This window comes from Corythoichthys intestinalis, chromosome 22 (assembly GCF_030265065.1).
Source record: "Corythoichthys intestinalis isolate RoL2023-P3 chromosome 22, ASM3026506v1, whole genome shotgun sequence".
Classification (NCBI taxonomy): domain Eukaryota; kingdom Metazoa; phylum Chordata; class Actinopteri; order Syngnathiformes; family Syngnathidae; genus Corythoichthys; species Corythoichthys intestinalis.
In genome coordinates, this window is record NC_080416.1 from 22,433,907 (window position 1) to 22,456,220 (window position 22,314).

Here is a 22,314-nt window from a genome sequence, read left to right on the forward strand (position 1 = left end):
TATTTCGAGCATGTCGTCACATGTCGATTCAAATTTTACGTCGGATGTCGAAAGATCGTATGTCGAGGTACCACTGTATAAGATAAAATTCAAGGGAACATTCTTCAAAGGCTATTTGACATTTGTTTAAATTTCCTATTATGTGTGCCCTGTTTGGAAGTTTCTTGTAAAATTTTTTTTTTTTTTCTGGAATTTATGAGAAGCAGCTCGGATTTTAACGACCCTTCAGCTTTCCCAACATTTGAGAGGTTGCCTGCCAGTTTAGCTTGTAGGACCCAAAGGAGGAGAACCACTCTGTCCCCCAGGCTGTTCTATTCGTGAACTCTCACCCCTCTAGTTGTACTTAATTCAATTCCACCCGTACTTGTGTCGATAACTATGCTGCTCTTGACTCCTTTAGTTGCCCCAAGGGGAAAATCAAATTTTCTGAATCAGAATCTGAGCAGTGTTTTCTTACCCAGGTGTTGCTGTAAATGGGAATGTTTTAGGCCAACATTAAAACCAGAAATAGGTGAAATACAAGCAATGGAGATGCTGAGTGTGTGGTGTTCTCGCTGTGATATTAGATGTGCATTGCAAAATCTTCATCAGACCTGGTCACGCCACAAAACATATGGAAGAAATACAGTAGATGAGTTCGTTTTTATTGGATCAAAACTTGTCAATGGCTATTAAGTTTGCTGTTGTCTTCCAAAAGGCACGGTAGTCATAATGTATAAGCATATAACACAAATGTCACTCTGAAAACCACCCACTCCCTACAGAAGAAAATCAGCCAAAATAATGCGTCTAAAAAACTGTTATAACCACAATAACCCCTGTGATTTTTTTTTTCTTTTAACAAACTGCTTCACATATGTCTAAATCAGGCTCAGACTTGAACAATAACAAAGTCCAGAGCATTTCAAATGGTCCCGAAAGAGCTGTTTCAAATTTTTTTTACTCGCTGACCCATCTCGAGACGGCTATATCAACCCTTCATCTAAAGCAAAATGATCAAAATAAATTTATGATATGGGAAATATTTCTGAACATAATCAAAAAAAAAGAATTGTTGCGTTAAAACTCAAGTGTTGAGATGCTAAAATTGTCCCCACCAACTTTTACGCAACGTTATTTGCATGATATAATGACTTCAATTCTATAGACAATTTAGATTGTCTTCCCATGTTGTAAGGATACAATTAACCCTACCATTATTAAGTGAATTACAGTACTATCAATATGTTTCGACTTACATTGACCACTTTTCTCTTGCTGAATGTACTAGTCCCCCCCCCCAAACGCAAGTTTAATTGGCTGATTACATGACCCCCTCACGTGCAACATGAATTTGGCTAAATTAATGCTTAAAGACACGGCGAAGACGTTAACAGTGAGAGAGCACCGGGCAGTTGAGTTGTGTGCAGCCACATGGCAGGATGCGTCTGAGGAGAACTTTTCTACATGTCCGTCCATGATCAAACGTAAGTAAATGTTCCTTTCTTCATCGAAAGTTTGTCGTGTTTTCTTTGGAACCGCTGCATTCGCAGCCATTTTCAACATTACCCTCATGCGCAGAACCGTTTATTTTTTGCATTCCTGAATAGTTAAGAGATGATTAACAAGTTTCTATTTCTTGTGTATGTTAATATACCGTATTGGCCCGAATATAAGACGGCCCTGATTATAAGACGACCCCCTCTTTTTCAAAACTCAAGTTTGAAAAAAGACTTTTTGAACACCAAATTAATTTTTATACAGAAATTAATTACAGTACATCTGAAACAAATGATTACAACAATATATTTGAGAGAAAAAGCATGTTATTTTGCCTCATTCAAATCTTAATATCTGAACATTTAAATATGTAAACTAAAGTGCAATCACATTCGTAAATGAATGGCTTCTGGTTTTTGAAATGTAAATAAACCAATCTATTGTGATAAAACAACAAAATCGCAATAACTGCATTAACCATCAAAGTGAAGTCTAAGTGTAACTGTAGTCTTGAAACAAATCTGAATAAGGAAAAACATTGCATTCAAGAAAAGAAAACTGGTTAAACTTGAGAGTAGCTGAGATCTGTCATGACAGAACATCGCTTCAATGATATCTGGCGCCATCTAGCGTCATGAATGGGGAGAGTAGCTGAGATCTGTAATGACAGAACATCGCTTCAATGATATCTGGCGCCATCTAGCGTCGTGAATTGGTATCATGTCTAGACCGCGAATATAAGACGACCCCGTCTTTTTCAGTCTTATTTCAATGCAAAAAACACCGTCTTATATTCGGGCCAATACGTAATTTGTGATCAAATATTGCAATTTAGATTTGCTTATACAATCCAGAGACTTATTCTGGAAGTTTGCAAAATGTTTCTTTTGTAGTTTTTGAAAAAGAAGTTTTGAATCAAACGGTATCCCACCTAAACCAATACATATGCACTGCAAAACCTCACCTTCTTAAAACATGGGGTTTACTTCCCTTGTTTTCAGTGTAAAGCTACTAGAAATAAGTGAAATTATCTGCCAGTGCTTCAAGTAAATTTTCTCACTTAGATTTCTTGAAATAAGAAAAATACCTAGCTGAAAATAAGCTTAACAGACTTTTTTTAAGCAGAAAGTTTGTATATTTAATATTTAAAAACAAGTTTGTCAGAAATGTCCTTAATTAATAAAAAATAATAATAATTTAAAAAAGAAACATTTTTTCGTGATCTAAATGAAAAACGACCCACTTTTAAATGTACGGCCTTAATAAGAACAAATACTGCAGTAATATTTACTCAAAATAAGTAAAAGAATCTGACACATTAATCTGTTCACTAGCCTTTAACACTCAAAACAAGATGGAGAAAATTATTTAACTAGATTTAAGAAAAAACATATCAGATAAAGACGTTATAAATTTGCAGTTTGAAAGTTAGTATAAGTCAATACAGATTTACAGTATTTTGCACTAGTCACTTAGCCTATCAATTAATTAGGTTCATGTTGGTGAGAAATGTAGCCCTGACCCCCGTTAACCCAATCTGTTTGATCTTATTAATGTCCCGTCCTCAGCAAAAAGTGTACATGCAGGTTATGCTGTTATATCGTCCCTACCAATATTGAGACCAAACCTACGCCCTTGGTTCTATCATAAAATGTTTCCAGCCATTAAACTGAAGGGCAGTTAAGCATGGAAGCCAAATAAACCTACCTGTGCATATTTTAGCCATGCTAATTTGCGCAGCTACCTGATTTCTTGTGTCAAAATGAGTTCAGTCCACACCCAACCGTAACTCATGTCATATCATGTGATGAGTTACGGAGACCCTTTTTTCACGACTGTGATGGGGGGGTTCCACAAGCAAACCCTCACAAACCTCAACCTCAGTGGGCAAACACACAATGTCACATCCCATTAACAAGGAACAACACTTTTGCTGGAAGAGCACCGAGGGTTTTATTCCTCTGTTTGTTCCTGTTTGATTCCCTTTGAAAACAATCGTCTCGCCTGAAAGAAAAAGGGGGAAAAAACGCAGACATACCTTTGGAAAAAGTCTTGAGATTGAGGTCTGGGAAGTATTGCTCAATAGAATTGTTTTGACCATGGCATAGCTCAGTGCACTTTGCTGGGCTCAGTGACTAAAAGCAATGTCTGGCACCGAAAGTATAATACACTTCTTTTTTTCACCTGGGAGTAACATTCACTTCATAGTCTGTAAATCAGGATGGAAAGATCAGGAAGACGTGTGGAATGAAGTCAAGAAATGGTGAACAAAGCAATGATGAAAGCCTTTTACTTCCCTGCTTGTGTCTACTAAGTAAGGCTCACGATAAGCTTCACAGAGCATGTTGACAAGTCCCTTTTAGGTGTGAGTCTGCAAATACAGAATCAATGACAGACTGGAAGAATAACAAGCCTTACTCCATCTTGTATTTGCTGCCAAATTAGAGCAAAAACTCCCTTTCATCCATGCTTATAATAATGAGGAAATGAGTAAAAAGCATAGGCGGAGTTTGACTTTTGTGGTGGTGGTGGTAGTGGTGGGGGCAAAACATGTTTGTGACCCCGAAACGCACTGTCAGCAATAAATTAGCTTACAATATGGCGGAAAACACAAAGGTGACTTGAAGTTTCACTCTAAGACCCCCAATTTGGCCTAATTTCAAAACTGTGCTATATGCATGTGTGATACATCATTGGAAAACTTAAAATCTAAATTTTCTGGGGGAAGAAACATTTTGAACAGGAGGGCACTTATGAAAACAAAAAATGTCAAGACAAAAAATGTCAACACACAGCTGTGAATGGCCACAGCCGGATTTTTCTTGGATTTTATGGGTGAAACATGGTCATATAACAGGGGTCGCGATGCAGAAATCGCAGACAACAAGGAGTGGTCGAGATTTTCTTTTTTATATATTTACCCTTTTAAATGTTATTTTTTCATTTTTCTTTGTTTGGATTGATTATTTATCATCTAACATATCGGGGGAAATGCGATAGTAACAAAAAAAAAAACAACATACAATTAAACGACAGTTATGAGGTGGATATCCGTGACTTATTTAGAAACGCCAAATTTTTCATTGTGACGTAATTTGTTTAAAAGTTTAAAATATGCGAGTGAATAATTTTTTTAAAGTCGTTTTTTTTTTTTTTTTTTTTTTAACTTAATATTAGACATCAATTAATGATTCTAAGCTGAAAATGACAGGAATTTTGAATAATAAATAATTACTTCATTTTATGGCTAGGTTGAAACAAAAGCGGTTGCGTGACGTCTGTAAACGGGGGTTTTCAGGGTAAAACGCACAAATTAAAAATAGTTCGGAGGCTTAGTGCGCCATAAATCTGCTATGGCAGCATGTAGACATATTGTTCTATCAAATACAACAGTTCTATTGGCCTGAAATACAGCAGTTTTTTTTAAAGAGGGGTGCAAGAGCAGAAACTGCTTTTTCAGTCTTGTGTGTGTTTTCCGCCGTATATATTCATCTTGACACTGTTCGGTTCAAGCTCAGTTGTTGTTAAAGCTTTTGAAATCTTTTGTTTCAAGAAATTCTAAATATCCACCTCGCCTCCTCAGGTCTAGTTTTGGCTAAGCAAAACAAAGCAAAGGACTGTCTCTAAGGCGCTATTCACATGATCTGTTCGAAAAATAATCTTGACCCATGATGACCCCAGTTCTACAACTTTTATATACAACATTTTAACAGCTAGGTCTTTATTTTAAAGGGGAAGCTCCGAATTTTTGACATTAGGCTTAATCGTCGAGTTAGTGGGGGTTTCATTAGTCAGTGGAGTTGATTTCAACAAATTCTGTGCAGTTTGTCAGTTATTTGTAAGTTTCAGGTCCCCGGACTGACTAAGCTAGCGCTAGTCAATGGTGCCTGCTTAGCATGCCAGTAAAAAAATGATATTAACAGATCTAACAAAATAAAAATAAATTAATAAATAAATGGTTTAAAACAAATTGAAAATACAGCTCATTGGTCGAAATAACCATGCGGCCGAAACAATGTCAAACTGCCGTAATTCATTTCATTCTACAGGACTTTTTTTTTATGTGCAGTGCAACAACAATAGAAAGGAGTGCTTCGGCCACTCGTGCTCAGTCTGCTTGGGAGTCCCTTCTTTTCCCACAAAAAAAAAAAAAAAAAAAAAAAAAAAAATCACTGTTGAAAAAACTATGTTATATCACTTCTACCTGCTTGCCTAGACAACCTGTTCCCTGCAAAGATGCTGGATTACAAAAATTGCTTATCATACTATAAATATTGACATGCAATGGTAAGTTTTTAAAACGTTATCATAGCCCACACTATTGATAGCATGGGTCATCAGTGGTTCTCATGCGTGGATATGTTGTTTTTTATTGGTATGGTAAGCAGGCATTATTGACTAGCACTATTTTAGCAACTCCGGAGCCCTGACACTAGCAAATAACTTACAAGCTCCACAGAATTTGTTGGAATCAACTCCACCGACTGATTAAACCCGTGCCAACTTGAAGATTAAGCCTTATGTCAAAATTTTTTAACTTCCCCTTCCCCTTCCCCTGCGTGCTCAGCCCCCTACTCTACACCCTCTACACCCACGACTGCACCCCCACCCAGCCGAACAATTCCATCATTAAGTTCGCGGACGACACCACGGTGGTGGGGCTCATCTCAGGAGGAGATGAGTCCGCTTACAGGGTGGAGGTGGAGCGTCTGTCGGGCTGGTGCACCATCAACAACCTGACTCTGAACACCTCCAAGTCGAAGGAGGTCATCGTCGACTTCAGGAGGTGTAAACCGGACATCCAGCCAATCACCATCAATGGGGACCGGGTAGAAATGGTGCCAGACTTCAGGTTCCTGGGCACCTACATCAGTGAGGACCTGACCTGGACTGTCAACACCACAGCGATCCTGAAGAAGGCCCAACAGAGACTCTACTTCCTGAGGGTTCTCAGGAAGAACAACATTAAAACTGAGCTCTTGTTGGTCTTCTACCGCTGCTCAGTGGAGTCGGTGCTGAGCTACAGCATCTCGCTGTGGTTCTCCAGCTGCACCGCAGCAGAGCGGAACCAGCTCCAGAGGGTCATCAACACCGCCCAGAGACTGATTGGCTGCCCTCTTCCATCCCTGGAGTCAGTCTATAAGACCCGCTGCCTCAGGAGGGCTCACAGCATCACCAGAGACTCCTCACACCCTGGCCACCACCTGTTCCAACTATTACCCTCTGGGAGGCGTTTCAGGGCAATAAAGGCCAGAACTAATCGACTAAAAAACAGCTTTTATCCGAGAGCCGTCGCTGCTCTGAACGCCTCACACTGAATGTGGTTTTGGATCAATGTGCACATGTACAGTGAAATGCATATAAATTTATTTTTATTTTTTTTTTTATTTTTTTTTTTTTTTCATAATCATCCTTGCCCGTGTATATATCCCCCACCTCATAGAGTGTATAGTCTTTTAAGTACTGTTATTTTATTTTATTTATTTCCTTGTTTTTGGTCCATGAGAGCTGCTATTTTTTAATTTCGTTGTTTCTGTGTTGGAACAATGACAATAAATTATTCTGATTCTGATTCTGATTCTGAAATTCATTTATAGCAGGGGTCCCCAAACTACGGCCCGCCTCCACATTTTGTCCGGCCCCCTGAGAAATACCAGAGAGCATTTTAATCTTTTTTTTTTTCAATAGTGTTATTTATTTCCTGGCCTTTTCTGTGAAGAAATCAGAGAGGGTTATTTGGATATTATCTATTTAATCAATAGTGTTTTTATTATTATTATATTATATTATATCATATTATTTTTATTTCATTTACTTTTGTTCCGTGAAGAATCCAGAAAGGGTTATTTGATTGTGGCTTTCTGAAAAACAATAAATTTTTACATTTAGGCACTCCTGCAATTGTCACACTTTTTCTGTTACAAACTGACCCCGGCCCCTCATCAGAGAAGGTAAAAGTTATGTGGCACTCACAGGAAAAAGTTTGGGGACCCCTGATTTAAAGTCAAAATACATGCGATGACGTTTTTCGGCCACCAGGGGAAGGGGCACTGCCACCACACATGTAACACAGATTATTAGATTCACTCATGTTGCACACCTGACAGCCTGAATCAGTGATTCCCATTACGCCATGCATGCAATGACATTAAATTTGGGAAATTATGCAAATTGAGATCTTCATATATTTTAAAAAACGTATTTCAATTTTGTGTAGACATACAATGGTATTATAAGTATCTGAATCTTTTGGAATTTCTCACATTCTGCATAAAATCACCATCAAATGTAATCTGATCTTTGCAAAATCACACTCATGTAAAAACAGTAGCTGCTTTAACTAAAACCACCCATACATGTATAGGTTTTCATGTTTTAATGAGGATAGCATGCATACAATGACAGAAGGGGGGGGGGGGGGGGTAACCCTCTACCTAAGGAGACTTAAAGAGCAATTGAAACCAATTCTTACCAAACATTTTAAGTCAGGTGTGTGCCCAATCACTGATGAATGGTTTAAAGCTGCCCTATCTACTATTTATGGTAGATTTATAGTAGATGTTCATCAAGGCTCGGTCAAAAGAGCTGTCTGAAGACCTGCGATCAATGATTGCTGATTTATATAAAGCTGGGAAAGGATACAAAACCATCTCTAAAAGTCTGGATGTTCATCAATCGACAGTCAGAGAAGTTGTCTACAAATGGAGAGAGTTTGGCACCGTTGCTTCTCTCCCAAGGAGTGGCCGTCCACCAAAGGTGACACCAACAGTTCAGTGCAGAATACTCAGAGAGGTAAAAAAGAACCCTAGAGTGTCTGCTAAAGGCTTACAGAAATCACTGACACAGTCCAATATCTCTGTGCCCACATCAACTATATGTAAAACTATGGCCAAGAATGGTGTTCACGGGAGGACTCCATGGAGGAAGCCACTGCTGTCTTTAAAAAATGGTTGCTCGTTTAATATTCGCAAAAACGCACTTGGACACTTCACAGAAGTTTTGGCAAAATATTTTGGGGACTGATGGAACCAAAGTTGAATTGTTTGGGAGTAACACACTACGTCATGTGTAAAGGAAAAAAATAACAGCTCAACAACATCAACACCTCATCCCCACAGTGAAGCATGGTGGAAGGAGCATCATGGTTTGGGGCTGTTTTGTTACCTCAGGGCCTGGACAATTTGCAATCATTAATGGAATAATGAATTCAAAGGTTAATCAGGATGTTTTGCAGGAAACCTGAGGCCGTCTGTCAGACAGTTGAAGCTAAAAAGAGGATGGATGCTGCAACAAAACAATAATCAAAAACACAGAAATAAATCATCTTCAGAATGGTTTCTGAAGAACAAAATACACGTTCTGGAGTGGCTAAGTCAAAGTCCAGACTTGAACCCCATTGAGATGCTGTGGCATGACCTAAAGACAGTGATTCATGCCAGACATCCCAGGAATCTGACTGAACTACAGCAGTTTTGTAGAGAAGAATGGGCCAAGATTAGTGCTGATCGATATGCCAGACTCATCTGTAGCTACCAGAAGCGTCTGATTGACTTTGCTGCTGCCAAAGGGGGGGGGGGGGGGGGGGGGGGGCACAAAATATTAAATGTGATGGTTAACTAACTTATTCCCCCCCCCCTTCATTGTTTGCACACTATCCTCATTAAAATATGAAAACCTATAAATGTTTCGGTGGTTAAAGGAGACACAGTTTTTTCATCTGTGTGATTTTGACAAAGATCAGATCACATTTGATGGTGATTTTATGCAGAAATGTGGGAAATTCCATAAGGTTCAGATACTTTTTTTATACCACTGTATCAGAACTTATTCCATGTTATCATAATAGCTACTGGTGATGAGCAATTTCCAGAGTATTTGCACACAAGATACATCGGGACAAAAAAAAATCTGTTTCTCCTTTTACTATCTTTTTTTTTCTTCTTTTATTTTTTGTAATTCCAAAATATTTACAATATTAGTTTTTGCACTCCACGCTTTGATCAAGACCAATGTCTATTTTCAGTTTCCATCACCCTTCTAAGCAATTTCTTCAACTGCAGTATTAGAAATAGAAAACATTAGAACAGAATAAGGAGTGCGTGCGTTAATGTGGATGTAATTACAGGCATAGTATTCTATCAGGAAAACACATTGAAAGAAAGCATGAGCCTTGGCTAAGTTTTGCAAAGAAGGACATGTTTTTCCTCTTGTGGGTTTGTGCGTGTGTGGATGCACGCACGCTCCTGTGTGTGACTGTTAATGGTTTCTCTATGTGTCAAAAGCATTCATGTCGACTGGTAAATGGAAAGGGATCCTATTGGAAGATGGATAATGTTTTAATTATAACCAGGGCAGAGTACTCGAATGTGTCAAGCTGTCAATGAATGGTCGATTACTCTTTGGAGATGTTGGACCAAAAATTACTTTACTCTCTTACAATCACTGAAATATCCCGAAATTAATGAAGGAACTTGTACAATTCTAGATTAGTTTACAATTCTAGATTAGCATACAGGTGGCAGGCTAAGTACTCAACTGTATGAATACAGCCACTCACTATCACATATCCAGATTTGCACAATAAAGCAAGCTAAGCACCTGGTTAATGCCTTGTTACCGCTAGGGGGCCCACACGAGTAATGAACAGCCCACTGGGAAGAACAGAGACACATCCAACCATCCTTTGTACCAAGGGAGTATATTTGCATAGGGACGTTAGGGACATACTGTAACTCTAGCAACTTTTTAGGATGCTCAAATTGCCCTTACCGACTTTTAAGCAACCTTATTTGCATTATATAAGTTCACTTGTGTATGTAGGTAATTTACATTGTCTTCCAATATGTTGTAAGAATAGAATTGACCCTACCATTATTAAGTGAGTTATTCTTATTATGTTCACACTTACATTTACATCTTTTCACTTGCTTAATGTGCCGGTCCATTTTTTTTCCCCTAAAACGCACATTTGATTGGCTGATGACTTGCATTTATTTAAAATGTAGTCATTTTCGCACTATAAGGCGCACCAAATATGACACAAAAACGGCATTTCTTCATAGATAAGCCGCACCTGACTATAAGCCGCAGCCGTCCTCACAGTATTATGAGATATTTACACCAAAAGATATTAACCGGTAACACTTTATTTGACAATGCCATCATAAGACTGTCATAAGACCAAATGAACCACCATGAAGCTTTGAATAAATTAGTTGCAAAGCTTCATTGCATCAAGAAGCCTCATTTGGCCATCACTGCCCCCATGGAGGAGACAGTCAACCTCTGCTGCCTCCTGTTGTAAACACTGTTGTAATGCAACTTGCCTCCTAGCATGCATTGCAGCACTACAGATGTAAATACAATTCAAAAATCATCTTCTGTGCTAATTATTTCTTCATTTACTGTTCCAGTTGCTTTGGTAATTGCTAGTTATGGTATTTGGTAAAACTTTATTTGACAGTGGTGCCATAAGACTGTCATTAGACAATCATAACTATGACATGACACTGTCATGAGCATTAATGAATGCTCATAACAGATGCCATTTAGTGTTATCTGGCAAATCACCTCACTTTTGAATGGATGTAAACGATCCAAACTGGACATAAATGGCGTTAGTAACATAATTTACCGAATGACATAAGCATTCAGTAATGCCCATGCCCATGTCTTATGACAGTCTTATGACACCACTGTCAAATAAAGTGTTACCAAATACCATGACAAGCAATTAATGTAACAACTGGTACAGTAAATGAAGAAATAATTAGCACAGAACATGAATTTTTATTGTTATTTACATCTGTAGTGCTAGGAGGCATGTGTTACCTATGAACCCAAATAAATCAACAAATAAGCAACACTGGACTATAAGTCGCAGGATTCAAAATATAGGAAAAAAGTCACCGTTTATAGTCCGAAATTTACGGTAATTTATTTTCTACATTATTTTTTTTTATGTGTTAAACAATATTTTTTGCAGCCTATGCATACATTTTTTTCAGATAATCATAATCGAGGTAAAAAAGTTTTCTTTTTTTTTTTTAGTTTGGCTGTGCTTGTAGCAAAAGCAATAGTGTCTTACCTGAAGGAAGGCTCTATTTTTATTTTTATTTTTTGTTATACTCTGTTGTTTTTGGTTTTTTTTTTTTTTTTTTTTTTTTCAGTTATACTTAAATTACTCATTTAGACAGAGAATTTTTTTTTTTTTTTTTTTTGCATTCCTGGATAGTTAAGAAATTATTAACAAGTGTGTGTGTTCATATAATTTATGTTCAAATATTTCAATTTAGATTTGCTAATAAAATCCAGGCATTTATTCTGGAACTTTTCAAAATGTTTCTTTGGTAGTTATGGAAAACAAAGGTTTAAATCAAATAGTGTATCACTTGAACCAAAACAGGTGAAAGTTAGTACAAGTCAACACAGATGTATTTTGCATGGATAATTTAGCCTATCAATTAATTAGGTTCATATTTGTGAGAAATGTAGCCCTGACCCCCGTTCACCCAATCTGTTTGGCCTTATTAATGTCCCGTCCCCAGCAAAAAGTGTACATGTAGGTTATGGCGTTATATTGTCCTTTCCAATGTTAAGACCAAACCTACGCCCTTGCTTTGTACCACTTCTCCTTTCTTGGTTGGGATGGTAGGTTTAGTTTTAAAACTCGAGAAATGGACTTAAATATGTAAAGAAAAACCAAAAATAATCTCTTCAATTTACTTCTGTTCATCTGCATTATTATTATAAAATTACTTGAAATCATATTGTTTATTTTACCCCTTTTGTCTGTTTTTGCAGTTTTGCTCTTTGTTAAATGTTATTTTCCTCCAATACTGACCCAAATGAGACTTTTACAATAACAGAATTTAATGTCGGTTTATGCTTGTAACTTTTATATTTTTAATATGACAATTAGTGGTCCCCCGCTGCCTCCCAATGCATTTTTTATTCATCTAAATAATGATAACAGATCAAAAAGAAATTCAACAAGTACTGCTAATTCTATTTCATTGAGGAACCCATAACTATACAACATGACATGACCCGACTGACTGCAAGGGAATGCCTAATATATTGCCCCCTTGTGGCCAAAACTAGTAAAATAGATAACGACTGCAGCATTGTAGTTTATAATGAAATGCAGATAGTTTTATTAATAAGAATCATATGGATCGTAAGCCAACTTGTGTTCTTATGAGATATTTAGATTATTCTTTGTCATTTCGCTGGTTTTTTATTTTCTGGCCTAATAGACAATGTAAAAGCAGAATAGGATAAAGCTAGTTGATCTGGTTTAAGAGTACATTCATTGTTTGGATTGGCTGCTGAGTATTCGGATTTATTTGGCAATTTATGTGTATCGCAAGCCGGGAGGGACAAATTGGCTGAAGTCCCGTTGCTATGGTTACAGCACTACACTGCCAGCCATGCAAATGCATCAGGTGTCTTTCCATTATAAAACCAGTGAGAAAATGTTGCGTATAACTAAGAGTGAGACTATAACCAAGCAAAGCAATTCCACCAAAACTCATAATTATGAGTACTGTATATACACCTCTGGTCAGAAAGCCCTTTAATACTGCAGCAAGGGTTAATTTCTGCAGTTGACTGTGTCATCTAAAGGCATGCAACACACAGGCGCACATCCAGACGAAACAGATCGACCTTGCCAATTGCTTTTTGGAAATCAAAACTCTGGTCCGCTCACTTTTCCAGGACCATCCCCTTTCTGTTACTCTCATTCTACACTTCTCTCAATAACGATTCTTGTGCGCTCATATAAAGACGGAGCAAATATGAGTACATTTACGCCTGGCGTCAGTGGTGGGCTATCTTTTTTTTTTTTCTTTAATTTTACCCAGATGTCCTTCTCACTCTGTCACAAGAGACACCTGAGAAGTCACGGCTGCTCCTTCTGTTTGTAATAGACGGATGTCGTTTCAATGGAATGTGGTGGTGCTTGCCAGTGGCATCGCGGAGGATGCAGAGAATGAAGCAGCGTTGAAAAAGAGGAGGAGAGTGGAGAGGGGGAAAAAAGTGATGTGCTATGCTTTTTGTTTCATAGTCCAAAAGAGTCCCTGTATGTAAATTATTAAATGAAAATAATAGCAATTAAATGGACCGCATTACATCTGCTTCCGCTCTTTTGTCGACGCAGCAATGGTGCACCTGTAATTCCAATATAAATGTGATCCAAAGCCGCTTGCAGTCTTGGTAGAGAGACAGAGAATACTTCACATTTGGTCAATTCAAGCATCTCGTCCACAGAAGCAATGAGTTTAATTTTCAAGCTGTTATCCAGTGAATTAGTATAAGGCTGCGGAGAATTATGTAGGTCTCATGACTAAGGTCTGTTTTTTATTTTCATGTCCCCTCACTCCTGATCGCTCCTTCTGTTTCTTTTGGCCTCACCATCACGGCCACATGTGATGAAGTGAGAGACAGTGGCTGACAGGACAAAGGGATGTAGGAAAGGGTGAGAGAGGGCAGGTCGAGCTTACCTTTCTCTACACTGTGTCCGGCGGCAAGGGGGGTGGGGGCAGACAACACGAGGGTAGATGTGATCTTCAGGTGGATCTTCTCTTCTACCTCCCTCCTTCAGCCACGTGTGTCTCCCATGGGATGGGGTGGCATCAGATGTTCAATGAAGCCACCAAAAAAGAGGAATGACGTCCTCTGGCACCTTTAATCAGTCCGGTGAAGAAGAAAAAAAGACACACACAAAAAAAAAAAAGGGAAATTAATCTAACCACAGGTGCAGCACTCGGCCTTTAGAAAAAAATTCAGTCCAAAAATAAAATTCAATCCATGTGCTTTTTTGGCAAATGTTAATATGATGAGATGGAAAGAGCGGGGGGGGAAATGAGGGAAAATCCTCTCTGAGCGTTTCTCGAGCGGTCCAGACCGAGGTCTGGGGAGCACCTTCCCAATCTATGTACTCCTGTACTCCAGGCTGGAAAGTAGGAGGGAGCAGGTTTGGAGAGGAAGAGAGAGGGAACAAAATTGGAGTGAGACTCTTCTAATCAGTCAGGTAGTCAGCAATGTATATTGAGCTAAATGCTGATGGTCCGAGCAGGGTGCACTCCCACTTCCAGGTCTTATAACCAGGGGCCGTGCACCTCGTTGGACCAATCTCCCTGGCTTACTCCTCGATCACTCTCCCACAGGCTTATTTTGGGAAAAGACAGACAGGATTGTTCACCGGGTTCAACCCCTTCGTACAAAAAGCAAGTGTCTGCGTGCCGAAGGAGAAGGGGAGTGCGCAGGATGGGGTGGGGTTGCGGCCCTGCGTCGAGGGGTGGGGTAGCGTTTAGAGGAGGGCGAAAGGGAGAAGTCGCAAAATGTTTTTCCTGAGTCCACTTTTCACCTCTCAAAAAATCATCAAAATACTTTTATCTTTTCAATATTAAATCCACCATATTGAGCACTACTTGTAGATTTTGGCACTTAGCAAGCCTGAGATGTTAATCCGAAAATCTCCCACAAAAACTCTCTTTTTCTTCTCTTGCCTGCAGCTCCAATGGGCAATTAATAATCTCTCTGCATGACATAACGCTGGGAACCGCAATACACAGAAGGGCTTTGTTGTTGTCCTTTCATAGCCTGCTGCTGTTTGTGTATAATTGTTACATGATATAGAACTCTGTTAGGGTTAATCAGTCGAGCATTGCAATTCACATTGGACAGCCCGGCTATTCATTGCATCGCATACACTTTACATTGGGAATGGGCCAGGTACTTATCACGAACATCGAATCATATGAGCGATCTCTAAGGTGTGGCGCCGGAAAAATAATATTATTTACGCCAAATAATGGCCATCTATCTATGCCGATGGCTTACAGTGACAACCACAATGATGACTTGCTTTTCCACTAGATGGCAGAAGAAACAACATTAGCTGGTGGGTTGTCGTGATTACTTTTTTCTAAATGGAAAATATGGGCTTGGACTCAATAAAGGTCAGGGAACACTCGATAGAGGCAAAATAGACTACCGTATTTTTCGGACTATAAGGCGCAGTTTTTTTTTCATGGTTTGGCTGGGGGTGCGACTTATACTCAGGAGCGACTTATGTGTGAAATTATTAACACATTATTATATCATTTCACATGTTATTTTGGTGTTTTGGAGTGACACTGATGGTTTGGTAAACTTGTTAGCATGTCCTTTACGCTATAGTTATCTGAATAAATCTTAATAGCGATGTTATGTTAACATACCGGCCACGTTCGCATTTTGTTGTTCATGCATCATGTAACATTATCATACTGTACACTTATTCAGCATGTTGTTCTGTATTGTATTTTTATTTTAAATTGCCTTTCAAGATGAAATATCTGTTCTATGTGCTGGATTTTATCAAGTAAATTTCCCCCAAAAATGCGACTTATACTCCGGAGCGACTTATATATGTTTTTTTTCCTCTTCATTGGGCATTTTATGGCTGGTGCGACTTATACTCAGGTGCGACTTATAGTCCGAAAAACACGGTAATGAAGATTTACTAAAATCAATAAACCGTAATTTTCGGACGATAAGGCGGACCTGACTATAAGCCGCCACCCACTAAATGTGACACAAAAACAGCATTTGTTCATAGATAAGCCGCCGCACTGGACAATAAGCTGCAGCTGTTCTCGCTGTGTTATGGGATATTTACACCAAAATATATTAACCGGCAACACTTTGTTCGACAGTGGCATCATATAACTGTCATAAGACTAAATGAACCACCATGAGGCTTTGAACCAATTGGCTGCAAAGCTTCATTGCTACTGCTTCCTTGGGGAAAAAAGTCAACCTATGCTGCCAACTGCTGTCAACACTGTTGTCGTCCAACGTGCCTCCTAGGATGCATTGCAACGCTCCCGATATAAATAACAATAAAATGTTATGTTTCGTGCGAATCATTTCTTCACTTACTCTTCCAGTTCTTTCATTAATTGCTAGCTCTGGCCTTTGGCAACACTTTATCTGACAGTGGCACCATAAAACTGTCACAAGACCATCATAATTATGACATGACATTGCCATGAGCATTAATGAATGCTTATGACGGATGTCATTTTGTGTCATTGGGCAAATTATCTCACTTTTGAATAGATGTAAAAGATCCGAGCTGGACATAAATGGAGTTAGTGACATAATTTGCCGGATGACACTTAATAACATCTGTCATAAGCATTTAGTAATGCCCATGACAGTGTCATGACATAATTATGACAGTATTTATGACAGTCTTATGACGCTGCTGTCAAATAAAGGTTACCTTATAACCCAAATAAATCAACAAATAAGCCGGACTATATGCCGCAGGATTCAAAATGAGGGGAAAAAGTAGCGGCTTATGGTCTGAAAATGACAGTACTGTAACATACAAGCCTAATAGCGTACCGCACGAATGCTATTTTTAGACCGTGATGTCGTAAAGTGGAAGTGGGACATTATACACGCGCCCTCGCACACAATCCATTATATTTCTGCTGGTTTTCTCCTGTAATCTTTCAAAAAAGAACATACCGATCAAACACTGCTGCTATGGAACATGTAGAAACGACTCTAGACATTATGACATATGAAGGATGTTTTTTTTCATATGTTTCCCGAAACCAAAAACTCAACTGGATCAGCTTGCGCGGACGTCCAAAAGACCATTTTAACGCCAGCAAGGTGAAGCCATTCACATTTCATATGCAGTAACCCTAACCCTTTTGTTGGGGGCCATGTTCCTTCAGAGGACGAAGAAGTAAGCCGTTTTTATATTTTGACTTATTTTTTAGCGTGGCCGTGTTGCTTCTGTCTGACAATTATGGACTTGAAAAAATTTAAAATGGTATCCGACTACCACTGTTACCTTCTCTGTTGCAAAAAAAAAAAACTTTAGTAAGAGGGAAGTGTAAATAAATTATAGAATTAAGATTTGGTATTAATGAAAAAATTGAAAGTGTTTGCTGTAACCGAGTAGCATTTGCGATTGCTACACAAAGATAGCAATGTAAATTGCCACCTCAAGAACGATCAGAGACGTAAACAACCAGAGGATATAATATATAAGAAAGACAGGGCATATGGTGGTAAAGGATAGCTTGTTGAAACAAGAGAAGGAGGAAAAAGGTGTGGATCAGGTCGGCTCTTTTTCAGCCCTCGACACTCAAGCTGTCTCTTTAACTGAATATTTTTATGTTCTTCCACATTTTTACCAGTGAATTTGGCACCAGGGACATCATTTTCGGACAGAATTGGTAGGTTTAGTTCCGTAAACATCTCGTTGGTACATTATTTACATGCATCTTGCATGAGAGACAAACGCGAGTGTGTCCCCCCTTTAGCAACAATTGCTAACCTCATGAATATTAATGAGCGGAAGTGACGTGTAGCGTGTGTTAAGCTTTTTTATTGATTCAATTGCGTTATTATTTAACCTTGGAGGAAAGACTGTACTGAACGTAGACAATATGCTGGTCTGCTGTATTGTGTGATAGACTTATCAATATCAGTCACCTCACCAAATGTTCATACATTCGACACCTAGCTCCCAAAATGTTGGACGCAAGCAATTGTTCAAAATGTCAAAAATCAAAAGGGTTCCAGATAGGGCTGCAGCTATCAGGTATTTTACTATTTTAATCAAAATAGTATTTAATTGTAATTACGGTATTGGCCCGAATATAAGACGGTGTTTTTTTTTCGAAATAAGACTGAAAAAGTGGGGGGCGTCTTATATTCGCGGTCCAGACATTATACCCACTCACGATGCTAGATGGTGCCAGATATCATTGAAGCGATGTTCTGTCATGACAGATCTCAGCTACTCTCAAGTTTAACCAGTTTGCATTATTTTATTGCAATGTTTTTCCTTATTGAGATTTGTTTCAAGACAACAGTTACAGTTAGACTTCACTTTGATGGTTAATGCAGTTATTGCAATTTTGTTGTTTTATCACAATAGATTGGTTTATTTACATTTCAAAAACTGGAAGCCATTCATTTACGAATGTGATTGCACTTTAGTTTACATATATAAATGTTCAGATATTAAGATTTGAATGAGGCAAAGTAACATGTTTTTTCTCACAAATATGCTGTTATAATCATTTGTTTCAGATGTACTATAATTATTTTCTGTATAAAAATTAATTTGGTGTTCATAAAGTCTTTTTTCAAACTTGAGTCTTGAAAAAGAGGGGGTCGTCTTATAATCAGGGGCGTCTTATGTTCGGGCCAATACGGTAAATTTAAAACAAAGGCTTGCTAAGATTGCACTGTCAAAATGGCATTAAATGCAAATATAAAATTCCAGAGTGTTTTTTAAAAAATATATATACTTTTATTTCACAAGACATATTCCCACAAAAATCTGCTACATATACCTCTAAACTAAATTACGAATGCATAAACAATCATATTACCTCAAAAAAAAACTTACAACTGTTATGTTGGTCTTAACTGGGAGCTGCTGGATCCAGCAATGTTAGATGAGTTATGTCACTGTTGCCACTAGAGGGCAATGTATCCACCAAATCAATAAAACTAAATGTAAACACTCCCAAAACAAACCATTACAACACCATTCTTATTAAAACAAATCCTCAAAGCAGGGAATTCTGATTTGAATCTTTTTTCTGATCAAATTATTCGATTTATTCGATTAACCATTGCAGCACTGGTTCCAGACCAAGCCCTAAGAGTTTACTAAAATTTAATTTTATCCACACGTTCCCTTGAAAGGCGACATTTCTGTCTCTCCAGCATGTTGTTGAAATAGTGTGGAAAATATTTTACAAAAGAAAAAAAAAAAAAAGCCTTAAAATCCCAAATCCATCCAGCTTTTCCTTACAATCGACTTTGAGACCACATTACTCAAAGGAATAACTGGATAATGGTGCCCACTTTTCTTAAGTATAACCGGGTTAGAACTTAAAAAGGCATGTTTTCTTTTGCTCTCTTTTGATTGTTATTGAGACAGCAATGTGCTTAAAAATGCAATGCGGTTATATTTACAAAGCCATGTACAAAAAAAGCACCATTGTTTGATTTTAGGGACAAAAAAAAGCTATTTCAATTGCAAATGGGGCTGGATAAATTAAATAATCTAAAACAAAATAAGATACAGCCGTCATGTCTGTGAGTGAGCTGCGGTGCACTGACTGAATAGCTCTCTGAACATGGAAAGGGTGGAGTGACCAGATGCCCAGTGATGATGTCATCAATAGGAGTCCTGTGTGACTTTCAGGCCTGCCATTCATACATCCCAGGGTGTGTTTCTGCGTGAACAAGTAGGACCTTATTGTTTGGTAGGATACCTTAGTATTAGGAGGGAACATGGGAAAACAAGCAACCTCATCACAACTGCAGTTCTATACAGTTAAAAAAAATATATCAACATAACCTTCAGAGCACAGTCATTACTCCCGGTCAGCCCATATACACCTCTCGGAAAAGCACAAATCCAGTACTATACAGGCCCCACCCATTTTCCTGTAAATTTTACAAGGTGAAACGTTCCCAGAAAGCAAGAAAACGCACCTGATGATGTTACTCTACCTTCCCTTTCATTAAATTTCATCAGTAGGAGTATAAACAAACAACCAGGAACCCTATTACCTTGCATCACACAGACTTTGCCCTTGATATTCGTCAAAGTCCTCCCGAAAAAAGCCATGAAAGGCAGGTTGGCGTAACCGATACACTCCACCCTTTACACCACTCCTACCGAACATAGACCCGCTATGTTTTAACATATGGGGTTGTCTGTTCTCGTCAAAGGGTGTGTGTCCAAGGTTGTTTTAGGGGTGCGCGGAACATGTTTTCTAGGGGTGAATGGTTGTCGTGTGTTGAAAGGTGGTTTGTGAGATTGATTAGAAATCACTTTAGGGTTGGAATATGACCTTGTTTACTTGAAGCCTTCTGTGAAGAAAGGATTGTATGCTGATAATTAATATAATAAGTTTTAATCAAATACAGTATATTTATTGTAGGGCTGTCAAAATTATCGCGTTAACGGGCGGTAATTATTTTTTTTGATTAATCACGTTAAAATATTTGACGTATTTAACGCACATCCCCCGCTCAAAAAGATTAAAATGACAGCATAGCGGCATGTCCACTTGTTACTTGTGTTTTTTGGTGTCTTGTCACCCTCTGCTGGCGCTTGGGTGCGACTGATTTTATGGGTTTCAGCACCATGAGCATTGTGTAATTATTGACATCAACAATGGTGTGCTACTAGTTTATTTTTGATTAAAAATGTTACAAATTTTATTAAAACGAAAACATTAAGAGGTGGTTTTGTATAAAATTTCTATAACTTGTACTAACATTTATCTTTTAAGGACTACAAGTCTTTCTATCCATGGATCGCTTTAACAGAATGTTAATAATGTTAATGTCATCTTGTTGATTGTTATAATAAACAAATACAGTACTTATGTACAGTATGTTGCATGTATATATCCATCTTATCTTTCCATTCCAACAATAATTTACAGAAAAATATGGCATATATTATAGGTGGTTTGAATTGCGATTAATTACGATTAATTAATTTTTAAGCTGTGATTAACTCGATTAAAAATTTTAATCGTTTGACAGCCCTAATTTATTGCAGGAAAAAGCTTCACAATCCAAATATTTAGTACTCTCCTAATGCATCTTCTTTCACATGAAATCCAAACTTTGGGAGGTTAAAGTTTAGGGTTCACACAAGGACAGTTCTCATTACGCTTTTATCCATTACTTTTATACTCCCCGTCTTTGCCTTTTTCTCCCACCATTCAAATGAGCCATTTTCTCAGGTAATGTGGTCCACTGTTGTCTGTTCTAACCTCCCAAAGGAATGCCTGGCATTCACACGTGAACAAAAGGGAATGGAATTATCAAGAAGAGAATGATGGTGGTACACAAAACAAGAGGTGAAAGGAGTTAAAGATGTGGTGTGTGATGGACAGACAGCAAGAGAAAAAAGGAATGTTGCATTGAAAAGGGAAGACATGGCATTGAGAACATGATTTTATGGAGGAGATAAAAATTAAGAGCGCTCATATAAAACCTTCTCAGGGAAATTCTTTAGTGATGGGCTTGGGGTTCTGCCACTATGCTCAGCTGGCACTGGGGTGGAAAGCATGGGTGATAATGAAAACTACAAATAATAAACTATTTTAAGAATGTGAAGTATTTGGAGAATCAATATGTGAATGCATTGGTTATGTACAGCAGTGACCGCCAACCATCGGGCCTGGCACCGGTACCCGGTATCCGTGGCATATTTGCAAGTGGGCCGAAGAGAAATAATAAATCATTTGTTAAGGACCGCAATGCGGACGGTGCCTCTTGACTCAACAATATGCATGTCTACTCTATTAACTGTTTTGAAATTTGTGTATGTCACCCTCTAGTGGTTTTCCGCCATTACTGGGGTGTTTGCACACCTATAGCAGCCCAGCGTCTGTCAATGTAAACAGTAACGTTAGCTGCTGCTGGCTGTGTGCTGCGGACGGCGACGTCTTTGGACAGCTTTTTTTACGGGAAAAGGCCACTTGCTGAGCCAGAAAAGCAGTGCTGAATTTGTAAAACATAACGTGCCGGAACGCAAAGTACATATGACAGCGCAGGGATGATGAGATGGGCACAGGTCCCGGAACATACACAGAAAATGGTGCTGAAAACAACATGCAAATTCCCATTTGCCATGCTGTGGGACTTACAAGGCTCAATATCAAATAATATCCATGTTATAAATGTTATGACAACAATTTACAATTGTTTAGGCTATACCCTGCACAGCGCGGGCAGTTGCCCTCTTAACCACAGGTGGGACTTACAGTACAC

At 38.4% G+C, this 22,314-nt stretch overlaps 1 protein-coding gene across 7 annotated transcripts in view; it reads right to left on the minus strand.

Moving 5' to 3' along the window:
• Positions 1 to 22,314, minus strand: part of col8a2 (collagen, type VIII, alpha 2) — a 189,627-nt gene that overhangs the window by 66,576 nt on the left and 100,737 nt on the right. For 3 of the 7 annotated variants that reach the window (XM_057827440.1, XM_057827443.1, XM_057827444.1), the window contains exon 2: positions 13,986 to 14,167. The exons of 1 other annotated variant lie outside the window; for it this stretch is intronic. The gene's annotated coding sequence lies outside the window, so the exon portion shown is untranslated. Of the gene's footprint in view, positions 1 to 3,517; positions 4,009 to 13,985; positions 14,684 to 19,635; positions 19,708 to 22,314 lie in introns of those variants that run through there. 3 more of the 7 variants (XM_057827442.1, XM_057827441.1, XM_057827445.1) reach the window with 3 other exon arrangements.